The following is a 10,176-nucleotide window of genomic DNA, read 5'->3' as shown; positions in this document are numbered from 1 at the left end:
AGCATGCATAGGTCTTTGCAGGTCTGTGGAGATCTTCACAATTGCTGCATAGAATATCGAATGGCTTTGATCACTTACAGTACACCATATACTTTTAATGTAATCTTAACTGCAATCCAGGTAATTTGGTTCTGCTATTAGATGCTATTAGATGAACATGTGAAACACATGAATCTGTTGTATAAATAAACAAAATATCTGACATTGTATTCTCATTTGAACTCTGCTGTTCTTTTAAATTGTTGAAAGCACAGTGATAGACATTACATTTTGGGTGACAACTAAACCAAAAATCAGACATGGTTTTTCTATTGGAATTTGGTTGTGCTTCTAGATGGTTAAAAGCATAGTGATAACACATTGGAAATTCAACTAACTTTTGGCTGTCTTTTTGAGGGTGAATACAGTATAGGTTGTAATCTCATTGATCAATGTCCCAACCAAATATTACCCAATTATCCAAGTTGAAATTACATGGTGTGCCCAGTGGGTTGGTCTTGACCTCTAAATTGGGTACCAAGCGCGAGCCTTAGACAGGACTCTGGGTAGAGTCAGCCTTACCACATCACAGAGAAGTGATCTGTAATGTACAGTAGACAGAAGGTCAAAGAAACGCTTATCCATAAGTATCAATCTCCTTCCATACATCTGTAAATCCATGTCATCTATGCTATTTTGGTGTCAGAAATATAACCAGGCTATTCAAGAGTCCAATAGGGGTTCAGGGGAGTTCAAGAGACATCTTGTTCAATTGAACCTTATCTTCTTGCAGATACAATAAATAAAATCCGTCATCCGTACATTTTTGGTCTTTTTGGGGTTTTAACCCAGTGCTTTGAGGAATCCTCAGGACTCTGAATCACTAGTAATTCGTGGAGCTTTCCTTCCGCAGACTCCCATAACAGAGGTTTCCTTTCTAGATTCACATTGATTTCCCCCTGAATGAGGCTATACAGGAAGTATTTGATAGAAGTATGGTTACAGTAAATGACAATGGGGGAACAAAGCCAACTATGTGTTGATGGCTTCCTCTTAATGGTCAATACCACAGTGGGCTGAGAGACAAGGAGAGGAAGACAAAGAGAGGAACCATTCAACTACTTGGTGTTTATTAATGTGTAGTGTGGGACTTTAGAGACGGACTGAGCTAGTCTGGACTCTAGTGGACTGAGGAGAGGTCGGGACTTGGTCTGATCTGTTTTGGTCTCTAGCAGCGCAGAGTGCAGTACAGTCCTGGGAGGACTGTTGGTACACAGCACATGGCCCTGGAAGTATTTCTCACACAGTGCTCAGACTAACCACTGCACTCTTAGTAACTATCTGCTAAAACCTGCCAGGAATGTGGTTCTGACTCAGGGGAGCTAAGCCCTGTGCTGGGGTGTGGGGGGCAGGAGATATCTGCGTGTTTCTGGGCCTCGTTATTGTCACGCCCTGGCTCTGGGGACTATGTTATGTTGAGCCAGGGTGTGTAAGTCTATGTTTAATTTTCTATGTTGGTCTGAGTGACTCCCAATCAGAGGCAACGAGTGTCAGCTGGGTGTCTCTGATTGGGAGCCATATTTAACTGTTTGTCTTGCACTTTGTGTTTTGTGGTTTCTTGTTCCTTTTGGTTTGTGTATCGAAGGACTTCACGTTTCGTTCTTTGTTTTGATCGTGTGATCTAGTCAATAAATATAAATATGTTCACCCGCAACGCTGCGCCTTGGTCCTCCTCCTTAAGCGATCGTGACAGAAGAAACCACCTTAACCAGACCAAGCAGCGTGTTCAGGAGCCATCGCTGGCAGATCTCCGTGGCAACCTCGACTGGATCAAGCAGCGTGACGAGGAGAGAGGATGGACGTGGGAGGAGATGATTGCGAGTCTGGCAAGAGGGAGAGAGGCCTGGGCCACGGGGAGGAGAGACCCCCAGGAAATTTTTAGGGGGGGGCTCACGACGTCGGGGCAGCAGGTGTACGGGTTAGAGTGGTGCAAAGCGTTGGCAGAGAAGGCCGCCAGGTTAGGGGGGCCACTGGGCACAGAGGAGAGGGAAAGTGTGGAGGCACGGCGAGAGGTACTGGGGTGTGTTACCAGTCCGGTCCGGCCCGTTCCTGATCCCTGCGTGGGGCCAGTGGTGTGTGTCCCCAGTACGGTCCGGCCTGTTCCTGCCATTCCCACCAAGTCAGTGGTGCGCGTCGTCAGCCCAGCCCGGCCTGTTCCTGCCATTCCCACCAAGTCAGTGGTGCGCGTCGTCAGCCCGGCCCGGCCTGTTCCTGCCATTCCCACCAAGTCAGTGGTGTGCGTCGACAGCCCAGCCCGGCCTGTCCCTGCTCCACGCACCAAGCCTACGGGGTGCGTCGCCAGTCCAGCCCGGCCTGTCCCTGCTCCACGCACAAAGCCTACGGTGTGCGTCGCCAGCCCAGCCCGGCCTGTCCCTGCTCCACGCACAAAGCCTACGGTGTGCGTCGCCAGCCTGGTTCAGCCCGTTCCTGCTACGCGCACCAAGCCCGGGGTGCGAGTCGTCAGCCAGGTCCGGCCCGTCGCTGCTCCACGCACCAAGCCAAGGGGGCGCATCGTCAGCCAGGTCCGGTCCGTTCCTGCCTCACGCGCCAAGCCAGGGGTGCGCGTCGTCAGTCCGGCACGGCCCGTGCCTGCTCTCCGCACCAAGTCTATGGTGCGTTTCGTCAGCCCTGTCCGGCCCGTTCCTGCTCTCCGCACCAAGTCTGTGGTGCGCGTCGCCAGCCCGGTCCGGCCCGTCCAAGTTCCCCGCACCGGGTCAGTGGTGCGCGTCGTCAGCCCGGTCCGGCTCATTCCTGCTCCCCGCACCAAGTCAGGGGTGCGCTTCGTCAGCCCGGTCCGGCCCGTTCCTCCTCCACGCATCAAGCCAGGGGTGTGCGTCGTCAGTCCAGCACAACCCGTGCCTGGGTCATGTCCGGAGCCGGATCCGCCGCCGAGGCGGAGTGCCCACCCGGTCCCTCCCCTGTTGTGGTTGTTTGGCGCGGCCGGAGTCCGCGCCTTTGGGGGGGGGTACTGTCACGCCCTGGCTCTGGGGACTATGTTATGTTGAGCCAGGGTGTGTAAGTCTATGTTTAATTTTCTATGTTGGTCTGAGTGACTCCCAATCAGAGGCAACGAGTGTCAGCTGGGTGTCTCTGATTGGGAGCCATATTTAACTGTTTGTCTTGCACTTTGTGTTTTGTGGTTTCTTGTTCCTTTTGGTTTGTGTATCGAAGGACTTCACGTTTCGTTCTTTGTTTTGATCGTGTGATCTAGTCAATAAATATAAATATGTTCACCCGCAACGCTGCGCCTTGGTCCTCCTCCTTAAGCGATCGTGACAGTTATTCCACCTTTCACTCCTAGGCCCGTTCTGTAGTCCCTCTAGATATGACTCTCCCTCATGTGTTTTTGCCATTCTTCATGGCTTTATAAGAGATTATCACTGAAATGCACTGTCATGCCCTCATTGACTGGATGCCCTATTGTCCGGCATGTGAACTTATGGAGTGTTATCGAATTTTGCTAAATGTTTACTTGTGTTTTCTAAATGGAACAACAAGGATGCAACATGTTGCTTGTTTACACCACGCTATTTCCTCTAAAGCGAGGCTGTAGCATTTCAAACAGTGTCATATTTAGCCAGGGTCCTAAATGAAATTTAGCATTAATGAATAAAAGGGGGGATTGTGAAATTGGATGGGATATCCTCCCTTTCCCTCTCGTTGTGGTTAGAGTCTTCTCTCGGCTCCCCTTGAGAGGTGGCTTTGAGGAGAAGCAGGATTGTGCTGTCACGAATTCAGCCGAGGCTGTCCCTCCTCCTTGCTCGGGCAGGTTTCGGCGTTCGTCGTCACCGGCTTACTAGCCACTACCGCTCCATTTATCATCACTCCATTTGTCTTGTCTTGTCTTGTCTTGTCAATCACACACACCTGGTACTCATTCCCTCATTAGTCTGTGTATAAGTGTTCCCTCTGCCCCTTGTCCTTTGTGAGTGATTGTTCATTGTGAGAGTGAGTAGCTCGGTTGAGCTACTCTTTCCTTGTTATGTAGCCAAGGTGGATTTTTCCCTTGTGCTATTTTCGTTTTGACGCTTGCTGCGCTTTATTCATGTAACTGAATAAACTCTGGATTTTGGTGTTTTACCTCCTGTGCCTGACTCCGTCATTCACACCTCATCACAGAATCACTCACCTCTATGGAGTCAGCAGGAGAGGAGCGCATGCCTGGAATAGTGGCAAGGGTCCAGGAACATTCCACTATGCTGGCCAGCTTGGGGGAAGCGATGGATCGGGTTCTTCAGGTCGTCCAACGCCTGGAGAGAAGAGGAACTGATCCGTCGAGACCAGCTGGCCAACCGGATCCAGCCACCTACATCACAGCACCCGGAGGGATCCAGATATCTATGTCAGGGATTCCTTCTCCAACTGGAGCTGTACTGCTCCAGTGTCAGGCCGGTGCCATCAGATCGAGAGCAGGTGTCCGTCCTCATTTCCTGCCTCTCGGGGAAAGCCCTGGAGTGGGCCAACACGGTTTGGAGAGAAGGAGGAGCCGCGTTGGAGGACTACAGGGAGTTCGCCCACCTATTTCGGGCGGTTTTCGATCACCCGCCCAAGGGTCGAGAGGCGGGTGAGCAGCTGGTCCACTTGAGGCAGGGGACGAGGACAGTACAGGAGTTCGTGCTGGAGTTCCGGATTCTGGCAGCAGGATCCGGTTGGAACGAGCGTGCCCTGATCAACCAGTTCCGGTGCCATCTACGGGAGGACGTCCGACGGGAGCTAGCCTGCCGTGACACCAGTTTGTCTTTTACCGAACTGGTGGACATGGCCATTCGTCTGGATAACCTGCTGGCAACCAGAGGACGTCCTGGAGGAGGTCTGCCCGTTCCCGCCCCGACCATTGCGGATCCAGAGCTCATGGAGCTGGGTGGTACCGCGCACAGAGAGAGCGGAAGACGACAGTGCCAGTGCCAATCGGATGGCACGAAGGGACATTCCACCACACGTTGTCGTCAGCGCTCTTTTGGGTCAGGAGGCGGCCGGCAGGGCACTCTCGCATCACCCCAGGTATTGAGTACCCACACTTGTTCAGAGCCCTCTGCTGCGCACTGTACCATACCCATATACTTCCCTGATTACATGAGAGTTCCCAAGTGTAAGGCGCTAGTAGATTCAGGCGCAGCTGGGAACTTTATGGATAAAACTTTCGCACGCCGCCAGGGCATTTCATTACTTCCCCTATCCATTCCACGCCCCATCAGAGCACTTGATAGTCGACCATTAGGGTCCGGGTTGATAAAGGAAGTCATGATACCAGTCACCATGATCACACAGGAGACGCATTGTGAGCAGGTCACTTTTTCCATAATTGAGTCTCCTACTTTCCCTGTGGTGTTAGGTATTCCGTGGCTAGCACTCCACAACCCCACTTTCTCATGGCCGCAGAGGGTTGTCTCCCGAGTGGCGCAGTGGTCTAAGGCACTGCATCACAGTGCTAGCTGTGCCACTAGAGATCCTGGTTCGAATCCAGGCTCTGTCGTATCCGGCCGCGACCGGGAGACCCATGGGGCGGCGCGCAATTGGCCCAGCGTTGTCCAGGGTAGGGGAGGGAATGGCCGGCAGGGATGTAGCTCAGTTGATAGAGCATGGTGTTTGCAACGCCAGGGTTGTGGGTTCGATTCCCACAGGGGGTATGAAAAATAATAATAATAATGTATGCACTGTAAGTCGCTCTGGATAAGAGCATCTGCTAAATGACTAAAATGTAAAATGTTCTCACGGGGTGGTCGCGAGAGTGTCAGGGTAGGTGTCTGGGTGTTTCCGTTGGTGCAACCACGGTGGAAAGTCCAGACGGTGCCTCCACCGTGCGGATTCCCCCTGAATACCATGATCTGGCACAAGTTTTCTCCAAGAATAAAGCAACTAAATTGCCACCTCATCGGGCGGGGGATTGCGCAATAAACCTTCGGGTAGATGCTGTACCTCCCAGGAGTCATGTGTATCCCCTGTCGCAGGCGGAGATGGAGGCTATGGAGACATACGTCACTGAGTCCCTGAGCCAGGGGTACATACGTCCCTCCACTTCACCCGCCTCCTCAAGTTTCTTTTTTGTGAAGAAGAAAGACGGCGGTCTGCGCCCGTGCATTGACTATCGACCACTGAACAAGGACACAATTAGATTTAGTTATCCTCTCCCCCTCATTCCGTCAGTGGTTGAGTCATTGCATGGAGCGCGCTTCTTCACTAAATTAGATCTCAGGAGTGCGTACAACCTGGTGTGTATCCGAGAGGGAGATGAGTGGAAGATAGCATTCAGCACAACCACGGGGCATTATGAATACCTGGTGATGCCCTATGGTTTGATGAATGCTCCCTCAGTCTTCCAGTCCTTTGTGAACGAGGTGTTTCGGACATGGTTGGTCGCGGTGTAGTGGTCTAAATCGATGACATCTTGGTGTATTCCGCTACGCGCGCCGAGCATGTGTCCCTGGTTCGCAAAGTACTGGCCCGACTGTTGGAAAATGACCTTTATGCTAAGGCAGAAAAGTGTATGTTTTTCCAGCAGTCCGTCTCCTTCCTCGGATACCGCATTTCTACCACAGGTGTGGAGATGGAGGGCGACCGCATTGCAGCCGTGCGTAATTGGCCAACTCCAACCACGGTAAAGGAGGTGCAGCGCTTCCTTGGCTTCGCCAACTATTATCTGAGGTTTATCCGGGGCTTTGGCAAGGTCGCAGCTCCCATTACATCTCTGTTGAAGGGTGGGCCGTCCCGGCTCCGCTGGTCTGCTGAGGCTGACAGGGCCTTCAGTAACCTGAGGGAACTGTTCACCTCGGCCCCGGTACTGGGCCACCCCGATCCATCACTACCGTTCGTAGTGGAGGTGGGTGCGTCTGAGGTTGGGATGGGAGCAGTCCTGTCTCAACGCTCGGGCATACCACCCAAGCTCCGGCCCTGTGCGATCTTCTCAAAGAAGCTCAGCCCGGCGGAGCAGAACTACGGCGTTGGTGATCGGGAGCTGTTGGCTGTTGTCCGAGCTCTGACCGTGTGGAGACATTGGCTCGAGGGGGCGAAACACCCATTTCTCATCTGGACGGACCACCGTAACCTGGAGTACATCCGGGCAGCAAGGAGGCTGAACCCTCGCCAGGCCAGGTGGGCCCTATTCTTCACCCGGTTTGATTTCACACTGTCATACATTCCGGGTACAAAGAACGTGAAGGCAGACGCACTGTCCCGGCTGTATGATACAGAGGAGAGGCCCAGAGACAATACCCCCATACTGCCAGACTCATGCATTGTGGCGCCGGTAGTATGGGCGATGGACGCGGATATAGTGCAGGCATTACGCACCCATCCATCTCCACCGCAGTGTCCAGCTGGGCTGCAGTACGTGCCTGCGCTTATCCATGATCGTCTGATCTTCTGGGCACACATGTCACCCTCCTCTGGTCACCCAGGTATCGGTCGTACAGTGCGCAGCCTGACCGAAAAGTACTGGTGGCCTACCTTGGCTAAGGATGTGAGGGTGTATGTTTCCTCCTGCTCAGTGTGCTCCCAGAGTAAGGCACCTAGGCACCTCCCAGCGGGTAAGTTAAAACCTTTACCAGTTCCACAACGACCATGGTCTCATTTGAGTGTTGATTTTCTAACTGATCTGCCTCTCTCTCAAGGGAACACCACCATCCTGGTCGTTGTGGACCGCTTTTCGAAGGCTTGCCGCCTCCTTCCACTGCCCGGTCTCCCCACGGCTCTGCAAACTACGGAGGCCCTGTTTACACACGTCTTCCGGCACTACGGGGTACCAGAGGATATAGTGTCTGACCGAGGTCCCCAGTTCACGTCAAAAGTCTGGAAGGCGTTCATGGAACGTCTGGGAGTCTCGGTCAGCCTGACCTCTGGGTTCCACCCTGAGAGTAATGGGCAGGTGGAACGGGTAAATTAGGATGTGGGTAGGTTCCTGAGGTCCTATTGCCAGGACCGGCCGGGGGAGTGGTCGGTGTTCCTGCCATGGGCAGAATATGCCCAGAACTCTCTCCGCCACTCCTCTACGAACCTAACGCCATTTCAGTGTGTTTTAGGTTATGAACCGGTTCTGGCACCGTGGCACCAGAGCCAGACCGAAGCTCCTGCGGTGGATGACTGGTTTCGGCGCGTGGAGGAGACATGGAACACTGCCCATGTTCACCTCCAACGCGCCGCGTGTCGTCAGAAGGCCAACGCTGACCGTCACCGCAGTGACCGGGGGATCGGGTCTGGCTCTCGACCCGGAATCTGCCCCTCCGCCTGCCCTGCCGGAAGCTGAGCCCGCGGTTTGTAGGGCCGTTCAAAGTTCTGAGGAGAATCAACGAGGTCACATATAGGTTATTACTCCCCCCTGAAATCCGTATTAACCCCTCGTTTGATGTGTCTCTCCTCAGGCCGGTGGTGGCTGGTCCGCTCCAGGAGACTGAGGTGCGGGAGGTCCCTCCACCTCCTTTGGACATCGAGGGGGCGCCGGCGTACTCTGTCCATTCCATACTGGATTCGAGGCGCCGGGTGGGGGGCCTTCAGTACCACGTAGAGTGTGAAAGGTACGGTCCGGAGGAACGGTGCTGTGTCCCGGTGAGGGATATCCTCGATCCCTCTCTGTTGAGGGACTTCCACCGTCGCCATCCGACTCGCCCTGCTCCGCGTCCTCCTGGCCGTCCCCGAGGCCGGTGTCGGCGCGCTGCTGGAGCTGCGCGTCAAGGGGGGGGGGGGGGGGTTACTGTCACGAATTCAGCCGAGGCTGACCCTCCTCCTTGCTCGGGCAGGTTTTGGCGTTCGTCACCGGCTTACTAGCCACTACCACTCCATTTATCATCACTCCATTTGTCTTGTCTTGTCTTGTCAATCACACACACCTGGTACTCATTCCCTCATTAGTCTGTGTATAAGTGTTCCCTCTGCCCCTTGTCCTTTGTGAGTGATTGTTCATTGTGAGAGTGAGTAGCTCAGTTGAGCTCAGTGAGTAGCTACTCTTTCCTTGTATGTAGCCAAGGTGGATTTTTCCCCTTGTGCTAGTTTCGTTTTGAAGCTTGCTGCTCTTTATTCATGTACACTGAATAAACTCTGGATTTCGGTGTTTTACCTCCTGAGCCTGACTCCGTCATTCACACCTCATCACATGTGCTCGGCCCATCCACATTTTAAATATGAGGAGCTGGAACTGTCTTAGTTCCTCCTGGCCCCTATACAGAGGGCCTGTCGTGGCCTGGGCCTATGGTGATGTCAATTCTGTTAATTATCCAATTAGACGAGCTCTTCGTAAGGCTTATTCTGAAGAGCAGCATGTCTAAACCGAACCCTCAAGTCATGGGTTTCTGGGCTTTTGGCATGACACTTCACACTGTATAAAGGCTCACAACAGGGTCCCAATTGTTAGCATACCAAGGTCTGTGAGGACAAAGAATATGGGGATATCCCTGTAAAAACATGTTCCTTGGAAAATCGGGGGAACATACAAAAAGTGTCTTCAATATTCCGCCAAGAGTTGACAGGTCGTATATACAACTGCTTTTTTCCTGCTTCGTGAAATCTGAATCTTTTCACAAATAGGGAGACCTTCTCTTTCAAGGTGATGAGACCAACATGATCAAACACATGTAGACCACAATTAGAGGACCACGCCATGATCGATCGTCGGACCTTAAATTGGGGTTGTGGAGTCGGCAGGGGATCTGGGTATGGACAAGTAGCACTGGGCCCAGACATTTCTGACCTGTCAGCCTCCATGGCCTCTCACCTCCCAGAGCTGGAGTCTATAGGTGAGATGGTCCCCATGGCCCCCAGACTTGGCACGGTCAGGCTGCTGCTTGAAGGAGCGTTGGAGGGATGACATTGCAACAATGGGGGAATGAGATTAGAGTGATGGCTGATGGGAGAGATAACCTCCCCTGTTCTAGAGTCAACCTGGGATCGTACTCCTTGAACTGGCCAGGGGTGTTAAGCTGTGACTCACTCCCCCTCTTTGATTTATTGCTGTGAAGTTCAAAGCTTGGACGGATACATCCTCCGGCTGTGTTGTGTGAGCCAAGGCTCTAACCTGCTGACAGAAACACTTTTTGGTGAGGACGTTTATGGTTATACATTGGTGTATGGTGTACGATTGTACACATTTAGAAAGTTCATTTCAACATCAAAGTCATTGTGGATTTTTCTCTTTTGCTGATGAACATCAAA

This window comes from Coregonus lavaretus (assembly GCF_964263955.1).
Source record: "Coregonus lavaretus genome assembly, chromosome: 28".
Taxonomy (NCBI): Eukaryota; Metazoa; Chordata; class Actinopteri; order Salmoniformes; family Salmonidae; genus Coregonus; species Coregonus lavaretus.
This window is presented reverse-complemented; position numbering follows the sequence as displayed.